Source organism: Sturnira hondurensis, unplaced genomic scaffold (assembly GCF_014824575.4).
Source record: "Sturnira hondurensis isolate 20B ecotype Veracruz unplaced genomic scaffold, ASM1482457v3 Scaffold0021354, whole genome shotgun sequence".
Lineage (NCBI taxonomy): Eukaryota > Metazoa > Chordata > Mammalia > Chiroptera > Phyllostomidae > Sturnira > Sturnira hondurensis.
The window spans coordinates 17,307,726-17,329,715 of record NW_028093985.1 but is presented as its reverse complement, the minus strand read 5'-3'; the positions used below and the strand labels follow the sequence as shown (position 1 = coordinate 17,329,715).

Sequence of the window (21,990 nt, the reverse complement as noted above, 5' to 3'; positions counted from 1 at the left end):
AATAGTTTGAGAAGGATAGATGGTAGTTCTTCTTTGAATGTTTGGTAAAATTTGCCTGTGAAGCCTTCTGGTTCATGGCTTTTGTGTTGGGAGTGTTTTGATTACTGTTCAATTTTGCCAGTGGTTATTAGTCTATTCAAGTTTTCTGTTTCTTTCTGATTCAGGTTTGGAAGATTTTACATTTCTAGAAATTTATTCATTTAACACAGGTTGTCCAGTTTCTTGGTACATAGTTGCATATTGTAATTTCTCACAGTCCTTTGTATTTCTCTGATGGCTGTCGTAACTTCTCTTTCATTTCTCATTTTATTTATTGAGTCTTCTCTCTTTTTTTGATGAGTATCTTAAAGTCAAATTTGTTTATCTTTTCAAAGGAACACCTTCTGTATTCATTGATCCTCTGAATTGTTTTTAGTCTCATTTAATTCTGGTCTGATCTTGATTATATCCTTCCTTCTGCTACCTCTGAGCTTTGTTTATTGTAGTTCTTTTACATTTAGGGTTATGTAGTCTATCTGAGATATTTCTATATTCTTTAGGTATGTCTGTATTGCTATGAATTTCCCTCTTAGGACTGACTTAGCTGTGTCTCATAGGTTTTGAATTATTGGGTGTTTATTTTCATTTGTTTCCACATACTTTTAATTTCTTCCATGATTTAATTATTAACACATTCATTACTTAGTAATATGTTTTCACCCTTTATGTATTTGAATGTTTTTGAGGATTTTTTTTGGAGTTGGTAGCTCGTTTCAAGCCATTGTGATCCTAGAGGATGCTTGATATGATTTCAATGATCTTGAATTTGTTAAAGCTTGTTTTGTGTCCTACTGTATGGTCTACCTTTGAAAATGATCCAATGGATTTGGGAAAAAAGTATATTTTGCTTCTTTGTGGTGAAGTGTTCTGTAAATATCAATTAAGTCCCCTTGATATCAATTGTCATCCAATGTTGCAATCTCTTTGATTTTTTTGTTTGGCAGTTCTATCCATTGTTGATAGTGGGGTGTTAAAATCCCCTGTAGTGAATGTATTGCTGTTTATCTTTTTCTTAAAGTTCCTGAAGATTTTCTTTATATAATTTTATATATTTAATGGCTCCTATATTGGGTGCATATATGCTTACAAGATTTATATTTTCTTATTGATCTGTTCCTTTAAGTGTTAAGTGGTGACCTGCTTTGTCTTTTGTTATGGCCTTTGTTTTGAAGTCTATTTTGCCTGATATAACTATTGCTACCTCAGCTTTTTTTTCATGTTCATTTGCTTGGAGTATTTTTTCCATCTTTTCACTTTCAGACTGTGTAGGTCTTTTGTTTTGAGGTGGATCTCTTGTAAACACTATATGTGAAGGTCATGTTTTTTTATCCATTAAGTTATTCTATTTCTTTTGATTGGAGCACTTACTTAATCATTTACATTTAATGTTATTATTGATAGGTATTTATTCATCGCCATTTTCCCCTTTGTATCTGTGTTCCTCTCTCTCTTTATTTCTTCTTCTTCTTAAAACAGCCCCATTATTATTCTTGGAATGCTGGTTTGGTGCAGGTGTACTCTTTTAGCTCTTTTTTTTTGTCTAGGAAGCTCTTTATTTTGTCTTCTATTTTAAATGAGAGCCTCTCTCAATTGAGTAGTCTTGGTTGTAGGTCCTTCCTTTTCATTACTTGGAATACTTCACGTTAATCTCTTCTGGCTTGTAGTGTTTCTGCTGAGAAATCACCTGATAGCCTTTTCAAGGCTCCCTAGTATGTCACTAGCTCTTTATCCCTTGCTGTCTTTAATATTCCCTCTTTGTCTTTAAATTTTGTCATTTTTATTATGATGTGTCTTAGAGTGGGCCTCTTTGGGTGCATCTTGATGGGGACCCTGTGTGCTTCCTGGACTTGCATGACTTTTTCCTCACAGAGAAAGTTAGGGAAGTTTTCTGTCATTATTTTTTCAAAGGTTTTTTATCCCTTTGTCCTTTTCTTCTCCTTCTAGTTATCCACATGATGTAAATATTGTTATGCTTCATATTGTTCCAAAGCTTCCTTAACTATTCTTATTCTTTTTTAGTCTCTTTTCATTTTGTTGATCTGATTTGGTGTTTTTTCTACTTTGTCTTCCAAATTGCTGATTCAATCCTCTGCTCCATGTAGCCTGCCTTTAATTCATTCTAGTGTATTAATTTCAGACATTTTATTCTTCATTTCCAATTGGTTCTTACCAAGGTTTCTTTGTCCTCAAGGTTTCTTTGTCCTCTTTCATGATGATGTTGTTCCCACTAAGTTCTTTGTGATTCTCACTGAGTTCTTTGATCATCCTTATAACCATTATTTTGAACTCTATGTCTGATAAATTGTTTCCCTCAATTTTATTTAGCTCTTTTTCTGAATATTTTTACTTTTTTTCATTTGGGATTAATTTTTGTTTCCCAATTTTAGTTGTCTCTTCATTTGTTTCTATGTATGAGACTGATCTGCTTTGATTTTCTGTCTTGTGGAGTGGCCTTATGTCTTAGAAGTCCTGTAACACCCAGTGGTATAGACTCCTTGATTTCCTGATCTGGATCCTCTAGGAATGTTCTCTTTGTGTGTTATGTGGTCTCTCCTGTTTATATGGATCCTGATTGCTATTGGCTTGTTCATTGCTGGGAACTCCCTTTTGGCCTGCTAGGAGGCTCAGCTTCTACCATGTCTTGTAAGGTGTTGTATAGATGTTATCAGATCACAGTAAAAGAACACAAAAATACCACCAAAAGAAGCAACCCCCTCCCTCAACCACAATAGCAATATCAACAACAAGAGAGCAAAGAATAATAAGAATGAAAAGAGAAATGAAAACAGTAGAGAAAGAGAAAAAGAGATATGAGAAGACTAAAGGAAAGAAAAGTAATTGTGAGAGAAGGGGGAAGGAACTAATACTAGTAATGAAATGAAAGGGGAAAGCAAGGAAAGGGAACACAGTAAAAGTACCATAAATAATTAAAGAGGAGAGGAATGTAACAATGGAATAGTAAAAGGTGAGATTATAATAAGATATATGAAAGAAAAAATAGAACACCAAAAATAAAAGAAAAATAGCAAAAATAATAAAAAATACCAAGTGGATTGGTCTCAGCAGAGTTTGGTGTTTGCCTTTAGGTTTCTCCCTTTGGATGTCACTCTGATGTTTGAGTCTGGTGTCAGCCAATGTCAGGTGCTGTCCATATCTGGCTCTCAGCAGCCTTTTGGAAGTTACAACTGACCCACAGTTTGTGGCTGATTCCTCCAGAGTTGGCTGCTCCCAGGGTGAGCCAACCTGCTATGTGAAGCTGGCTTTTATCAGCACTGAGTTTAGGAGTATGTCAGCAAATGTCCCAAGTCACCACAGGATACGCCTCTGCCTTGAGTGGGCTTCTAGGTGTGGGTTGGATTGCCAGTTGGGGCACATACAGGAGATAACCTATCAACATTTCTCTCTCACACCAACGCCTCTCCCTCCCTTCCTCAAATCAGCAGAATATATCCTGTATACATCATCCACTTTCAAATCTCACATTATCCTGATGTGGTGGGAGAAGGGAGGGAAGAGTACAGCAGCAAAACTGTGATATAGGACAATGGTTGGAACTTGTGCCACTCCCTCCAATGAGTCTGAGCCTCAGGCTCACACTGTGATGCTCCCCCTACAGCCTCTGCAGCCATCACGGCTCTGGCCGACTCTCTCCATCCCCAGTGGTCCTGGCTCCTTGGCTCATGCAGTCTCATCAGTCAAACTCTGTCCAGCTCATGGTGCTAGAAGTGCTGGAGCTGGGGAGATGACAGTCTCCTCCCTGGCAACTACCTGAGTCCCCAGACCCTAGCTCCTGGTGGTGGGACATATGGCTAGCCTGGTGTGGAGGGGACAAAGGTGAGGCTGGGCGCCGAGGTGTGGATGCTCCAGCAGCTTCTTCCCAGAGAGGATTTTACAAATTCCACAAAATGGCATGTGCTCCAAACCTGCACAGCCAGAGCCCACACTGCTCGTCCCAGAGTGCCTTCACAGATGGTCAGACACTAGCCTGTGCACACGCTCACTCACATGCTTTCACACATGCTCATCTGGTCTTTCAAGTTGATTGCTCTGTAGTTTAGCTTGCAAGACTGGTCTGGGGCTAGGACTAAGAGCATGGAGCTTCTAGCTACTCTGCAGCCATCTTGGAACTCTCTCTATTTTAATAAATGTATTCTTAGCAGTGCTAGAAGATAGTACTCAAATATATTGTGGTGACTTAGGACACCAGATTAATACAACATTTCTGGAAGGATAAGTTAATGGTACCTATTGAAAGTATTAAAATAAATACACTTTAGTAGTACAGTTATTCTTCAATAGTTTTTTTCTGAATGCACTTTAAGATGCATACAAAAATATGTTCAATAATATCATGATAGTGCTATTTTTCATAACACAAATTTGGAACTACATTTTAAACAAAAAAGAAAACCAGATTATCATATAAACCAAATTATATTCACACAATAAAATATTACATATCACTTATTGTATTTATGTGTAAAGTATAATCACTAATGTAGACAGATGTTAATGATAAAATGAAAAGCATAGTTAACAGAAGCAGAGTCAGTAACAGATATCTCTAGGTACGTAGAGCTAAGAAACTTTTTTCTCTTTTTATTTATTTTACTTTTAAAAATATATTTTATTGATTATGCCATTACAGTTGTCCCATTTCCCCCCTTCATTCCCCTCCCCACTGTATACCCTCTCCCCCTGCATACCCCCATTCCCCACCTTTAGTTCATGTCCATGTGTCACAAGTTCTTTAGCTTCTACATTTTCCATACTAGTCTTGCCCTCCCTGCTGTCTATTTTCTACCTACCCGCTATGCTACTTATTCTCTGTACCTTCTCCCCCCTTCTCCTCCTCCCACTCCCCTTTTGCTAATCCTCCATCTGATCTCCATTTCTATGGTTCCACTCCTGATCTAGCTGTCTGCTTAGTTTGCTTTTGATTTAGGTGTGGTTGTTAATAACTGTGAGTTTACTGTCTTTTTACTGTTCATATTGTTCATGTTTTTATCTTCTTTTTCTTAGATAAGTCCCCTTAACATTTTATATAATAAGGGCTTGGTGATGATGAACTCCTTAAACTCGACCTTATCTGAGAAACACTTTATCTGCCCTTCCATTCTAAATGAAAGCTTTGCTGGGTAGAGTAATCTTGGATGTAGGTCCTTGCCTTTTATGACTTGGAATACTTCTTTCCAGCCCCTTCTTGCCTGTAAGGTCTCTTTCGAGAAATCAGCTGACAGTCTGATGGGAACTCCTTTGTAGGTGACTGTCCCCTTATCTCTTGCTGCTTCTAGAATTCTCTTCTTCATTTTAATCTTGGCTAATGTAATTATGATGTGCCTTGGTGTGTTTCTTGTTGGGTCTAACTTCTTTGGGACTCTCTGAGCTTCCTGGACTTTCTGGAAGTCTATTTCCTTTCCCAGATTGGGGAAATTTTCCTTTATTATTTGTTCAAATAAGTTTTCCGCTTGTTGCTGTTCATCTTCCCCTTCTGGTACCCCTATAATTTGGATGTTGGAACATTTAAAGATGTCCTGGAGGTTCCTAAGCCTCTCCTCATTTTTTTGAATTCTTATTTCTTCATTCTTTTCTGATGGGATGTTTCTTTCTTCCTTCTGGCCCACTCCATTTATTTGAATCCCAGTTTCCTTCCCATCACAATTGGTTCCCTGTGCAATTTGCTTCATTTTGCTTAGTGTAGCCTTCATTTTTTTCATCTAATTTGTAACTAAAATCAACCAATTCTATGAGCATCCTGATCACTAATGGTTTGAACCGTGCATCCGATAGGTTGGCTATCTCTTTGTCACTTAAAAGTATTGGCTCTGGGGCTTTGCATTGTTCTTCTGCTTGAGCCATAATGTTTTGGTCTGTTCATGTCTGTTACGTATGAGGGGTGGAGCCTAGGTGTTCATAGGGTGGGGCAACCCAAGTCACTGGGTTGTGACTCTGTATGTGGGTGTGGGGTCAAAGGGAGCAATGGCACTTGCTCCTTTCTCTCTCAAATTTTGGTCCCCTCTGCCGCTTCCCACAAGAAAATTGGGCCCTTCTGGTGCTGGTTCCTGTGTGGGTGGGCTAGTGTACGTTCTAGGACCCTGTGGGTCTCTCCAAGGAACTCTCCTGTGAGGCTGGGAGCCTCTCCTGGCACCTCAACCCCCGAAAGTTTTTTCAATCGGTGCTTTTAGGCTTTATTTCCCATTGCTAGGGCCCTGGGTTGCATGGTCTGTCTCACTGTCCGTTTTTTTTCACCTGGTTTATCTGCACGTGAATATGTGACCACATTCAGCCAGCTGCCTTGCACCCTCTCTGGGTCTTCCCATTGCCACCCTATACCTGGGATCTGCCAACCACCACCTACGCACCTGGGTTGGTCCAGTAGCCACCGCTTTTTCCTACCACAATCCCTCTTCACCTGCTGCCGATTCCACCCTTCTTACTGGTCTGGATGAATGATTCCTTGTCGGACTTCAGTATAGTTCAATTTTCTGTCTGTTTTGATTGTGTTTTTGTTTCTAAATCTTTGTTGTCCTTAAATTTGGTTGTGCGAGGAAGTACAGTATTTTCACCTACACCTCCATCTTGGTCAGAAGTCCAGAAACTTTTTAAAATGAGGCATTTTTGTAATGAGCATGTATCAATTCTGTATTAATGTACAAGCTCTTTGTAATAAAAATAATGTTTTAATATCTATATTTGAACACAAGCCTAAAATTCAGAACAGTTTGAGCTTGAAGTCAAATTTTTACAATTTTAACACTTTTTGGTATTTAGAAAAAGGAAAATTTCTCATAATATACCATAGAAGATAATTCACAATTGTAGTGTTCTTCTGATGGAATCTTTTCTCTAGCTTGAGAAAAGATTAGGTATCTGAGACACCTAAAACAAAGACTGACACTGCAGAGGAAACATTTGATATTCTGCTTGTTTGTTTTGTTTATCTAAAGGAGTAATAGCATAATTATCAGTGAATATTTAGCTAGTGAGGTACTGGTTGGTGTGTAACCAGTGGCTCTTGGGGTAGGGTCAGTGAGAGAAAGACTTTATTTGCCAATGGTGTAAATATTCTCACCGTGGCTGATTTCAAGCTTCCAACATGAAATCACTGCATTGGAAAGTAATGTGTATATCGACTCTCAAGCACTGATACCAGCCAGTTCCAGCATACCATTGGGCCAGCCAAATCTCTATAAACAACAGTTTTTGTGAGGGTGGAGTGAGACAAATAGGGACAGAAGCACCTCTATTTAAGATTAAGCTGGAAAGTTTAGGAAGTGGACACTTTCCAAAGGTGGAGGAGAAAGCAGTATACAGAATGGTGGGGCTATACAGAAATATAGCACATGGGACAAGACCCTACCGAATTCTTGAGAGTGGCAGTGCTTGGACTTTATGGTACAGCAGAGTCAACTGCAGTACCTATTAAACATATCCATCCCCAACTCTCATCCAGGAATGTGGATCAGGGCTCAGGAATCCTCATTTCAGAGAGACCCTTAGAGGAACTACTATTATTAGTCAAGAAAGTCTGAAATAGGAGGCACGTGTTGTGGTCCCAGGTGGTATTTTTGAATGCTTAACACTTGAGGATACCTTATAATTAGAATGAATATATAACTTATCTAATAAACTAGGTTACTTTTGAGCACTAAAGGTAGCATTAATTATTACTTCAGGTTACCAGGTATAATCCAGGACTCTCCTGGGAACACTGAGTAAAAGTTGACCCTACTCATAAGCACTCCCAGGAGAAGTCTTCTCCCAGGAGAAGACCATAGAATGGGGAAATATGTAGAAACACACGGTCTAACTATTCTGAATACTCTAAAAGAAGCAGACTAGACAAGATCGGGCGCGTTCAGGGTGGTATGGCCTGCTGCAGAAAGAAAGAAGGAGCTCCTACCTTTTGCAACAACATGGATGGAACTGGAAAGCATTATGCTGAGTGAAATAAGCCAGGTGTTGAAGGACAAATACCATATGATCTCACCTCTAACAGGAAGCTAAACAACAAAGCAAACAAGCAAGCAAAATATAACCAAAGACACTGAAATAGAGAACAGGCTGACAGTGACCAGAGGGGAGAGGGGAGGGAATTTCAGGGGAAATAAGGGAGGGATTTAGAGGAACCTATATAGAGGATACATGGACAACAACTGAGAAGGGTGGAAATGGGAGGGAGGGGGGAGGATGGGGAGTGGGACTGTATGGGAGTAATAGACAGAAAACTGTACTTGAAAAATAATTAAATAAAAAAATTGGAAAAAAAAATAAAAGAAGCAGACAATCTCTGCCTCTTGACTCCAGAAACAGCATGATCACTGTGAACATGGAAAGTCTTTTGGAGTACCACCTCATTCAGTGGAAGGGAGTCTTTCCTACAATGATTACAAATTCAAGTTAGTGGACTGTTGGATAAGAAGTGAGATCTATTTATACTCCTCTCTATATTCAAGTCTGCCTAGCTTTGAGGAATATCTCCTGCTAAAGAGTGTCTCGGCCAAACTCATTTATATAATCTGAGAGCCACTGAAAGGATATTTTTCCTGCTATACATGGTATGATGTCTTATCTTCTCAGCATTAGCACTTATCATATAATGACCTTTTAATTCTTTCCCATAATAGAACCAGGAGGACTTAAGACCCGTATCAAATATGTTTTGGTGTCTGCAAAGAAGGGCCAGTGTAATAGTGCAAAGGTGAATGGGCAGTGCAATCAAGAGGTGACATGGGAGGCTGAGATGGCAGTGAGAAGGGTGGAACCAGCTTCACTTAGTGCCAACGTCCAGATGTTTGGTGGAATTACCATGATCAGCAATTCTACTGAGTGGAGATGATGGTTCAGGTCAGATATTTTGACCGAGACCGACCAAATTGTTAGTATAGTAGTTCTCTATTACTGTAGGTTGTGTGTTCTTAAGTAGTGATATTGGGCCCAGAGATGTAGGTGACCCAAACAAGGTAGTCCATTGTGCACCATTTTTAAGCTATGTGTAGATGCCACTGTGATGATTACAATATAGTTTAAAATAGCAAACAAAAGTTCTACTGAATTTATATGTATATGTATTTATTTATATATACACACAGAGTACTTTATAACTTTCTCAGTATAGTAACATGAAAGCAGCTATTCAGGGGTTGACAAAACTTTTGTAGATAAAAATATATCTTCTCATGCAAGATGCTTTGAGACCATGATGATTACAAATGATCTTGTCCAGCTTCTGTCTGTACAATTGGTCCAGCAAATTTTGGTTTCAGGATTCTGGGAAAAGGGATATAAAGTGTAAAACTCAGTAAGTATAAGTGTAATACACAAATAAGACATGAGAATGACAGGTAGTGGAAGAGGTAATAGAGACAATGATTTTATTAGCTCAGTGAAATGGAAATGATGGACTGGTCCAGGAGGAGACCCTGGAGATAATATTCTGGGCCTTAAGAATTCAAGAGAGAATTGGTCCGGGGCGGACATCAAAAGATTAACCTCTGGGAGCAATTTACATCTCATAATCCTTTGGGCTATGGAATTATGCATTTTCCTTGGAGTGCATTTTCCTATAAATAACAGTGACATTGTAGTAAGTCTATAAAATGAATCAATTTATTCCTTGGACCTTCTTTAACAGGACTGATTATTCCTCCTGACCCCATTGTGTAAAAAGCCGGTAGCCTCTTCAGACAACACCTGTCAGTGATAGGGAAAGCCAAATTGATGTCCCTTCTCTTTTTGGCAGGTTATATAATCCAAACTCTTTCTCTACCTATAATGCAGGCTAACACCTGGAGTTATTTACTAGCCTTGCCCACTTCTTTACATGTTTTGAGTGCACCCTCATTTTTGCACATTATTTTCCTAAGAAAGTTAGACTTCTGTACTTGCAAAAAGGACACTATTTTCTCATCTCTTCTATTGTGGGTGTATATGAGTTGACATTTGCTGTGCCTCTTCCCTCACTCTGAGCTATTTGAAAGTGTTTGCCCAGGGTCTCCTTGGGGACCTGGTTTCCAGACTGAGGACTGGTATTGCTTTCAGGGTGAAACCTCCCAACCTCTTCAAAGAACAGACAGATTTGACCCCAGAGCCCTTATATATAGCAGCTAGTCACAAGGTGGCCGTCTTACATGACCTATGGCATGTGCCTGGCAGTATTCTCACACTCCACAGACCATGCTCAAGGGCAAATGACACATTTCCTGATTAGGGATGAATTTCTGCGGCAACATTATTAAATATTAAGAACCACAAAAAGAGTCATAGAATGGTTATGTGACCCCCCCAAATCTTTTAGCATTTCAAAATTCATAGCATTTTAAATTAATGGGGAATTGAGATATTTGTGTAACATGTTTATTTTGTTTGTTTTTAACTATTCAACATACCTGGAAAGGATAAATATGGAATCCTAAAAATGACAAATAAGTGTATTTTAGAAGTGGACAGCTGAGAATTTTTTTTAGCCTTCCATCTTGCAGTTCAGTGTCTATATCTGTTAATGAAGATGGTACTGAATCATGCAGTGAAACGGGAAAATAACAGGAAATACTGTCCTGTGTCTTTTCTTCAGGAAGTTTGGGTGTCTGAATCATAGTTAAGTTTTCTTATTTTACATACATATTAACTCAACTGCATAATAACTTACATCTTACTTTAACTCTTCCAAATTTTCTTTTTTTTTATTGTTCAAGTACAGTTGTCTCCATTTTACTCCCCCGCCCCCCCCAACCCCCACCCCCCACCTTCAGTCCTGCCCTGCTTTGACTTTGTCCATGGGTCCTTGTACGCGTTCCTTGATTACCTTTCTTCTTCCTTCCCTCATTATCCCCTTCCCCCAGTTACTGTCAAGAATTTTCATAGCTCTGTAATATAAAACAAAGGGAAAAATTGTGATTTTTAAATGCATCCAAATGTTTCCTTTATGTAGCACCAGACAATAGACTTTTATTTAAAACAAAGGGAAAATTGTGATTTTTAAATGCATCCAATGTTTCCTTTATGCAGCATCAGACAATAGACTTTTATTTTTCAAGTATATAGTTTGATAAACTAGTTTTGGAAAATTAGTGTATTATATGTATACGTAATATTTATGTAAGAGGGACTTACTACATTTTCAAATAAATCTCATGAATTTATCCAATAAGCTTTGAATAAATACTTGAAAGGTATTTAGTATCTGATATCTGAAAAGCTTGATTGCTATTTTTTCTTCTATTTTGAGGACATACTGTAAAATCTTAGTCCGAATAGTTACTAGCAATCACACAATTGGAATTTCTGTATTTTTTTTACAGAAATTCACAAGCTTAAATTTTCTGAATTGAATCCGAAGATTAATCCATCAGAATGTATTTAGTGGACCTACCAGTTCCATTAACCTGTTACCGTGCCAGTTACCACTAATGTAAGCTAAGAGGCTAAGAGTCTTCCCTTTGGATCTCCAGCTTCTGGAACAGTAACTTGATAGCCTTCTCTGTTATCTATCTAATTTATCTGAAATAATCTCTCCATAGAGACAGATGAATTCTTCTTCCTCTTCTCCTTTGCTGCTTCCTTCTCTGGGAAAGTAATGGTTGTAGAAGTCAATGATTTAGTCACCTGACCATTTGAATCCCAATTTCTAATTTTGGTTATAACTACCATATACTACTTTTACAGTAAGCCTATTGACTAATTATATTCTCAGATATTGTGCATAGATTTATCTTGATGTGACCCCCATTATTATGTTTTCTGCCCAGAAAAATAATTATGTCAAGAAAGACTTAGGCTGTCCAAGAATCTATAGAAACTTCAGGGAGGAGATACATTATACCAGAAGAAAGACGTATTTGGAAGCAAGAGATTATATTGCAAATTCTGTCTCAAATATTAATAGGGACAGTGTAAACTAGGGAAAACTTATCATAGAAGAACTATTACCTTTAGGAACATGAAAATTCACTCTCAAACAAGATAGAGAAAGGTAGAAAATCTAGAAGATTCTAAATGTTCCATCGCTTGATTTCCACTATTATAAATGTAAAATTTGTTTTCTTCTGATGCTATATGGACATAATGTGCTCCAAATAAAAAAACAGCTTATTTAAGGTCAATATAACTTTATTTAAAGAATATATCAAATAGTATTACCTGATTTAAGAGAGATACAGATTTATTATAATGTAATAATTCCAGTCATTATTTATTGTTCACAGTTTTAGTTAGCTCAGGTTGTCATAAGAAATTCCAAGTGACAGGTCAACCTTTCTTTCTTTTTTCCTGACTCACTTCCACCCCCCTTTTACCCCCCCACTGCCCTATCACCATAAGCAAGAGATTTCCCAAAGTGTGATTAAATCCCTGGTAGAATACAGCCTGACCATGTTCAGAGTCCTTTATCTGAAGCGTAAACTTTAATACTATAGCTGCCTCTGTACTTTCTCTAGATGAATGATGCCAGTACTATTTGTGCCATACAGTTAGGGGCCTCTTAACATTTCCATTCTAAACACCTATTTTCAAAGGTTTATAACTCAGCTATAAAATTGTGCTCCAGACTGAAACTTAGCATATAGGGTCCTAGCCCAGGAGCAATCTTTTACTCTTTTATATATTAATCTTGAAAAAAATAATGTGGCTGTATTTTAAAGAACTGAAGTGTTTACAGTAATAGAAGTTGAGGACACAGGGTATGAGAAAAGATCACAAGCCAACAAGCCCCCCTCATCTATAATAGGTTTATCTGAAATTCAGTTTCACAACATCTCCTTCCTGCTTCTGATTCTTTCTTTCAATTCTCTTTGCTCGGAAATAAATCTAGTTTTATTGCTTTTATTATTTGTTTCAATAGCCTCATTTGTGGAACTTGTTTCGTAGTTATGCCACCTTGATCTATGTTCCTATCCACAGATATGAATGAGTGGGCCACTCCAGGGCAACATCAGATTGGGGAGCCCAGGGTGCCATGGTTATGTTTTTGTTGTTGCCGTTTATGCTGTTGTTATTTAAACATGAAGAAATGTAGAAGACATGCAGTAATTTTTGTTTCAGTGATTAAGAATGTATTGAAAACTTAACAACAATATAAGTAACTATACTTATTTTTCTAAATTGCTCTCTAAAATATTAATTTAGATATTCAAACTTTTATTCTAAATCTTAGTGTTTCTGATCTAAAATTTTAAATATATGGGCTTTCCCTCTATAGATATAGTATATTAATCACAAGTGAATTGAATTATTGATGAAGTATTTTTATAATCATTTGATAATTTGATTATATAGTCTGATTGATTTCATTTAGTCTAATAGCTGATTGATTTGAAATTAGTCTTATTTGATTATAATATAATATATTATATTCTATTCCAAAATAAACTTTGGGTTTTTCAATCTAGATGATTTTAGGTTTTTTGGTATCTCAATTACAGATTTAAAACCAATGATTAAGATCCTCTAATTAGCAGCTATTTTTTCTCTGGTGTGTTTTATGTAGTTCCAAACCTCATTCTCCTATAATATTAGTATTTTCCTTTGAATGTTTTTTATTATCTATAATAGCTGTCATGATAGTCATTATTTGAAAGAAGAGTACATCCTTAAAATTCAGATTGTTTGGAGTGATATTGAAGTATTATCAGGGTATATGGCTTTATTTATATTTTCGCCACTAACACTTAGTATGTGAACAATAAAATGTTACAGGTAGAAAAACAAACAAATGGTAAAAAACAAAAAACTACCACTCTTTCTAAAGGTACTATGTAGAAGAAAAGACATATACTTTTATGTCATAGCCAGTATAGATAAGATAGGAAATATAGAGTGCTGTTTTTTTTCTGTGAAATGTGTAAAATATCTCAACTTATTATCTGATAGAATGGATTGGTATTGAGAAACTCATTAGCTGTCAGGGTTAGTTAACAGGGGTGCTTTTTACAGCATTTTCTTTTTATTATATAGAACAGTACACTTTTCAACATCTCTAAGACTACATGGCCCTTCTGTACCCATTACTCTCTCCAATGACACCCTTTTTCAGTTTGCCTCCTCTGATCATGGGAATTGGCAGGGTGGGAAGATGAAAAGTGACAGGCTTGGTGGGGCCAGGAAGGCATAAGCGAGGCAGAGAGAATGAAGGAGAATGTGTGAGCACATATGTATCCTTCAGGATTCTCAGTTATTCTTTACCATCTGTCCATAGTGTGAATTCTTTAATAACTATTTCAGAATGTTAACATTTTCTTGGAAATTCACAGATGTATTAAATTACAAATACACTTAAAATTAAATATAATCAAATTTACTTTCATATTCAATGTATTATATATATGTATATATGTAAATAAATACATGTATGTATACACACATACACTCATTCATTCATCAAACATTCATTGAGCATCTAGTCTATATCCAGCACTGCAATAGGAGCCAAGAAGACTTGTACAAAATTAGCTAGCTTTCAGAGGGTGGGGAGAAAGCCTTAGAAACAAATAATTATAATGTGATCCGTACAAAGTGATAATTAGAATACGTTGTGATGGCACTCTATAAGTGAACAAAGAGGGGAGGGGGGACTCTCTGGAAAGGCTGGGGCATGCCTCAAATAGATTAGGGTCTGTGTTGGGTCTTGAGCGATGAGTAAAAATTTGTAAGAACAATTGCACATGCGAGCATTAACAAACTTTGTTTTTTTATGAGTCTTTGGTTATACAACCAGAGACCAATTCAGTATGAGCTGGAGGGTAAGGTATTTTGATTGGGATGAGCTATATGCTAGAGTGGTAAATATGAACCATGTCTTGGAGCATATTCTATATCATACAGAGGTGTTCTTTATCCTGTAATGCAGAGAGGCACTGAAGATTTTTTAAGCTGTGACATAATGTGACAACTTTAGTGAGGAGGCTGGTTGGAGGGGTAAAAACTGAATGAAGGAAGACATATTTCAAGGTTTTTTTTGTCATAATCTAGGGGAGTTATGGTGAATGAGGATCAGAACTAATGTAGTGGTGGAGCAATTGGGAATAGAGAACAGATTTTAAAAAGAACTAGAGCAGGATCTAGAGTCCAAGTATGGGGATTGAGGAGAAGAAACTCCCAGGATAGCTCTCGAGTATCGAGTTAGTTAGCACAGTGGATGGCAATGTTATTATGATAGGAATTTAGAAAGTTTGGCAGAGACATGAGTGGGAATAATAAGTTCATCTCCAAATTTGGGGTATCTGTAGGGTCATCTAAAGGAAATCCAACAATTTTTATATTGTGCAATTACGGTTGTCCTCATTCTGCAACCCCCTTCAATAATTTCTTTTTTTTCCTTTAAAATAGGATTTCAGGTAATTTTATTCTTTTTTTTAAATTTAATTCTTGTTCAAGTACAGGTTTCTGTCTTATATTCCCAGCCCTGCCCCCCCCACCCCGTGCTCCCACCTCCCTCCCATTTCCACCCCCCACCCTTAGTTATTGTCTATGTGTCCTTTATACTTGCTCATGTGAGTCCATTCCCTTTTCCCCTGTGATTTTCTCCCCTCTCCCCTCTGGACCCTGTCAGCCTGTTCCATATTTGAGTGTCATTGGTCATATTTTGCTTGCTTGTTTGTTTTGTTGTTTAGATTCCTGTTAACGGTGATATCATATCACTTGTCTTTCACTGCCTGGCTTATTTCGCTCAGCATAATGCTTTCCAGTTCCATCCATGATATTGCAAAGGGTAGGAGTTCCTTCTTCCTTTCTGCAGCATAGAATTCCATTGTGTAAATGTACCATAGCTTTTTGATCCAGTCATTTACCGATGGGCATCTAGGTTGCTTCCAACTCTTGGCTATCATAAATTGTGCTGCTATGAACATCGGGGTGCATAGGTTCTTTTGGATAGGTGTTTCAGGGTTCTTAGGATATACTCTTAATAGTGGAACTATAGAAGACCCCGAATAGCAGCTGCAATTTTGAGAAAGGAGAACAAAGTAGGAGGGATCACAATACCTGATATCAAACTGTATTACAAGGCCACTGTAATCAAAACAGCCTGGTACTGGCATAAAAACAGGCACATAGACCAATGGAATAGAACAGAGAGCCCAGAAATAAGCCCAACTCTATACAGTCAATTAATATTCGACAAAGGGGGCAGTAACATAAAATGGAGTAAAGATAGCCTCTTCAACAAATGGTGTTGGGAGAACTGGACAGCTACATGCAAAAAAAAATGAAACTCGAGCACCAACTTACACCATACACCAAAATAAATTCAAGGTGGATAAAAGACTTAAATATAAGCCGGGAAACCATAAAAGCCCCAGAGGAGAACATTGGCAGGAAAATCTCAGATATTCCATGCAGCAATATTTTTACTGATACGTCCCCTAGAGCAAGGGACATAAAGGAAAGAATAAACAAATGGGATCTCATCAAAATTAAAAGCCTCTGCATGGCTAAGGAAAACAGTATCAAGATAAAAAGAGAAGCAACAGCTTGGGAAAACATATTTGCCAATGATACCTCAGACAAAGGTTTAATCTCCAAAATAAACAAAGAACTCACTCGACTCCACTCAAAGAAGACGAGCAACCCAATTAAAATTAAAAAATGGGCAAAGGACTTGAACAGATATTTCCCCTTCAATAATTTCTTAAAAGAGAGCTTGATGCTGTAGATACATTCATTTGTTAACTGATTTTTGATTATGTGTTTCGCAATGAAGGTATATTAGCAAGCAAGATGAAATCCTCATTCTCACTTATGAAGCTTTGTTAGAGAGAAAGACAAGTAAGTAATCAAATCCCATTCAATGTAGTAGCTTCACAGAAAAATGAGTACACAGAGATATAAAGAAAAAGCAAAACAAAAAAGTATATCTAATCTCATCTTTCAGGCTTGATGGAAGAGGCATCAGAGTACTAGATTTTCCTGAGGAAGCCACATGTGGCCTGAGACCTGAAAGATGACTGGCATTTATTAAGATAACTGAAAAAATGATATCAATCAATAGTAGGTAAAAGTGGGAAGGTGGAAGAGATTGCTTTGGATGGGCACATAGAGTAAGAAGAGACAAGCACAGAGAGCCCCTGGGGACATCAAGGTTTAAGGTGCAGGGAAAAGGTGAAATAAACAGTTTGGGGCAAGGTAGAACCGAGATTAGTGATGTCATAGAAGGGAGAGGGGGCTCAATAATATCAAATGCTACACAGAGGAAAAGCAAGAAGATAAGATCCTAGTAAACTTTAGCTCAATAAATATTAAGGACCTACTTTCTATAAACTAGACTCGTTACTGGGCCATAAATGGGTAAACAAGACAGACACAATCTCCTCTTTCACAGGATTTAGAGTCCAATGCACTAAAGTTACAGAAGGTATGCTGAGGGATAGGATAGGATAGGACAAATTTGATAATTCATATTAGGAACTGGCCCCCATTTCCCCTGCTCCCTACTTCCCCAGACCCTGGCACCGCTAAATCTTCTTTCCCCATGGATTTACCTATTCTGGGAAATACATACAGTGCAATCATACAGCACATGTATGATTTTTAAAAATTAGCGTAATGTTTTTAATGTTTATTGATGTATAGTATTTATTAGCACTTAATTCCTTTTTAGGGCTAAGTAGTGTTCTGTTACACAGATATGCCATTATTGTTTATCCACTCGTCAGATGATAGACATGTGTGTAGTTTTCACCTTTTAGCTGTTGTGAGTTGTGCTTCTATAAACTTTAAAAAGATTTAAAAAAATTTTTAATTGTTGTTCAAGTACAGTTTTCTGGCTTTTACTCCCATCCCAGCCCACCCACCCAACCCTCCCCTACTCCGTCTCATTTCCACTCCCCTTAGTTTTTGTCCATGTGTCCTTTATTCTAGTTCCTGCAAACCCTTCCCCTTTTCCCCTGAAATTCCCTCCCCTCTCCCCTCTGGACACTGTTAGCCTGTTCTTTATTTGACTGTCTTTGGTTATATTTTGCTTGTTTGTTCTATAAACTTTTTGTGTACAAATACTTATTTGAATATCTGTTTTTCAATTACTATCTTTTAAAGAAGGAAACTGGTTTTTATTTATAATTAATAAGACATAGACCAGTCTAGAGAAAGAAGATACTGATAAATATGTGAATAATTGTTGGGAAAAAGTCCTGGAGTTAAGGGAAAAGAAAAAGACTATAAGGTTTGCTTAGAAAGGAGTTTGAGAAATAGTAGGAAGGATAGTAGTAATAGTAGTAGTAATAGTAGTAGTAGGAAGAATAATAGTAGTTGTCTATAGTTATCAACTCTACTTAAGGCATCACTGAATGTCTGATAGTTTACTGAACAATGATATTTATTGAATGTCAGATATTTTAGTTTAAATGAGTCCATTATTTCTTCTAAATGTGTTCTGTATTACCAACATGGAGTGAATCTTGGAAGTATTTCTCTATAAATAAGGCCAAAAAACCCCCCAGAATATTTCTAAATATTTTTTTTTAATTTCATTAAAAATTTGAGAGATACACATTGGCCATTGCTTAGTTGAGCCATTTAATTTGGATCAATTTTCTGCAATGCACTTAGCAGACTTTAAAATCCATTTTGTTGGGACACCTCTGAGACCCCATGCTAGATAATAAGGATGGCTGGAAGCTGATTCCATAATTTCTAAGTGCAACTGAGGTAGAATTAAAGTGCAAATGTAATTTTTGAAGTGCTTGACATGAGAGAAGCTGTAAAATTACTTTGTTCTGACTTGTTTTAATTTCTATATGAATGTTTTATACAGTAGTCTTTTTACTGTTTTTCAAGTCATAAGCAATTACATTTGATGAAAGGGCAATTATCACACATAGAAACTCAGCATTCCAGAAGCTATCAAAACCCCAGCATTAGACTCTAACTCCACCTACCATTCCAATCTACTGAAAAAAGTTGTGGAAACTTTAGACTCTGAAAGTTTTAATTTGCATGATTGGAAGATAGCAAATCGGGACTAAAAAAATACAAGCAGGAATATTCTCATCCTGTGAAGAAATGGCATAATTATACTTTTTGCTGATTAAATATTAATATTACCATGGTTTTATAGTTTCAATCCCTGTAGCTTCACTTCCAGAAGTTCCATTTATTCTCCAAGAGAACAAATGACAAAGGCAAAACATTCTGCAGGTGTAGGCTCAAGCAACAAGGTTGTACTGGTTAAATGCACAGGACCCCAAACGTTCTCATTTGGGTCTTGGATTCATTGAGTCACTATCTGCCTCTGACTTGTTCCCCTCTCATTTAAAATTAAACGTTAGAACCATTGGCACTTTTCAAGCTTGATTTTCATCCCAACCTTAATGGCTTACAGGTGGCAAAATTTTTTTCCCAATGACAATAACCTTTTCCCAAGCCTTTCTAAGGGTACTACCAATGAGAACATTGTAGAAAAAGGACAGGGAAAGGGCCATTTAAAATGAAAACATAAAACCCTTTTTATTTTTCTTGGTTTTCTAAAAGCTCCCCCCCCCCCTTTCTCTTTTATATTTGATATATGGAAGTGGTTCCATTTATAACTTGAGCTCTTTTGCTCCAGGCATTTAGTACCTAAGCCTCACATTTTTTTTTGATGCTGTTATAAACTGACTAAGATTCTGGAGAGATTTATCTGTGAAACATATTAGTTGATTTTACAATCAACACACCCATTTGCTGCTGCTCCTATTGCAGAACTTACACCCAGCAAAAAGAATGCTGAGTGTGAGTTATTCTCAATGGGTTTCATGACATACAGTTGCCCCTGAGGAGGCATTCTGGTGATGTTATCTGTATGTTCTTGTTTTTTTAAACACTACAGAGTAGTGGAAGTGGATGAGATTCAGTGAAAATATTAATTGTAATGCACGTTTTCATTGCAGTTGTTACTAAGGAAAACTACCTAATATTTAACCTGAGATCATTGTCTACTCACCATCCCTGAGTTCAGAAGTCAGGATTTGTAACAGATTTAAATAATTTAGGGCAAATACTAAAGGATTGTTGAGAAGATTAAAACTTCAAAGTGATATAAAATATTTTAAAATAAATTTTTATAGAAGGTAGGATGCCATTAATAGCTTTAAGAATCATAATAGATATGAACCCATTATATAGCCTAATAGGTGATTCTACTAACAGAGAATTTAATAATAGTATCTGAAGTGTGATTTAAGAAAAAAATCACCAGTCAACAGTGTTTACTGAGTATCTATAATTGTATTGTATTAAATCAGGATATATTCTTTGTCTAACTTGCTACTGTTTTGTGAAACTTGAGTTCATGTCGATAAGAACTGAATTATATATATTAATAACTGATTATTTTCAAAAGAGAGAAACAGGAATAAACTCGAATATTATTTTAGGAGAAAAATAGTCATGTTGGCCTATATATATATATAATCTAACTGTTATTTACATATAAATTACTTCACAGGTATAATCAAGAAAGATACTTGCAAATAATAATCATAAAAATAAAAATATTGTGGCCCTGGCTGGCGTAGCTCAGTGGATTGAGCGCGGGCCTGCGAACCAGACGATCGCGGTTCGATTCCCAGTCAGGGCACATGCCTGGGTTGCAAACCGGTTCCTTGCAGGCTAACTACCAGCAGGGGATGCACAAAAAGGCAACCATACATTGATGTTTCTCTCCCTCTCTCCTTCCCCTCTAAAAATAAATAAATAAATAAAATATTTAAAAAAATAAAAATATTGTGAAAATACAAATTTTCATGAGCTTATTGTCTCACTAATATGTATATACATCTAGATTGATACATATGCAGAGAAGGGGAGGGAAGGAAAAACTATACATAATGAGAGAGCAAAATATTGTGGAGTATACATAATCAGAGAGCAAAGAAGTGGTGGTATTTGTTTTCAGTGAAACGTTGCCTCTCTTTACTGTAGACTCTCTAGTCTAGAGTCAGTGCGTGCCTGTGTGCTGAGATCCTGTACCCTGCCTCCTGTGGGGTGGTGTACCCATGTCCAGTGCCCTTGGGGAAACTCTTCTCCTCTCAACCTTTCCCTAGCATCCTTGTCTTGACTCCACTTCCTCAGAACCACACAACTACCAAACTGATGCATGCCAAGGTGAAAATGGGTGATGATTCCACAGGGGACATATATTTGAATATCATCACTAGCTCTCAAAAATTAAGGTTATAATCCTACAAAGTGAGTGATGGTTTCAGGCACCAGAATAGCCTCCTGCATGAGATATTTTGGTGTGGTAGACACACGTTCAGTGTCTTTTCTATCCCATCTTGTAGGTTATTTTATTCTTTCTAAACATTAGGATTGTCTTTCATAGGTGTGCACACACCTGTGGGTAAGTACACCCACACATGGTCCTGCAGGGGTGGAAATAAAAACACCTGCGTTTATTTGGTATTTTTGATGAATGGCAATCGATAAGACAACCATAATTAGTAGTCTTGTTTTAATCCAGATTTTCTCTATATCCTGGGGAAGACATGAAGCAGTTTTTTTTTCCTGCAAGAGAATATATTTTTTAAAACTTTCCATAATGCTGATTCATGGTGCTTTTTTTGGTGAATTCTGATCAGATCTAAGACATGCATATTGTGTAAGTTAAGTACAGATTTGAACAATCAACTTGTCGCTTGGGGTTTTGATCTGAGGATTGTCAGTGACTCTACAAAAAAAAATCCTCCAACTTTTCTGTGAGATAAAAATCTCAACTTTCTTGTGAGAATGCTTGGAAGAGCTAATTTAATCAGGTTTCAAACAAATTGGAACTTTCTCAAAAATACAACAAAACAAAATTCATTAGAAAATTCTGCTTAAACCTAGGGTTCCATTTCCACTATAAAACATAACAGCAATAGATAGTAATGCCTATGAAAATATGACTTGGAAATGTGTCAACTTGCAGAGCGAGCGAGTGGAAGCAAAGCATGTGGGCTGACAATTTAAAGATACCGCATCCTTAATGTTTTCCTGGTATCC

The 21,990-nt window shown here is 37.0% G+C and overlaps 1 long non-coding RNA gene across 1 annotated transcript; it reads right to left on the bottom strand.

The window, feature by feature from the left end:
- Nucleotides 1-374: 374 nt before the first annotated feature.
- LOC118977319 (uncharacterized) lies at nt 375-21,607 on the bottom strand. The gene is made up of 3 exons (XR_005064495.1): nt 21,597-21,607; nt 15,487-15,499; nt 375-487 (listed from the first exon to the last, which is right to left on the bottom strand). It is a non-coding gene; the product is annotated as an uncharacterized LOC118977319 (long non-coding RNA).
- Nucleotides 21,608-21,990: the final 383 nt, after the last annotated feature.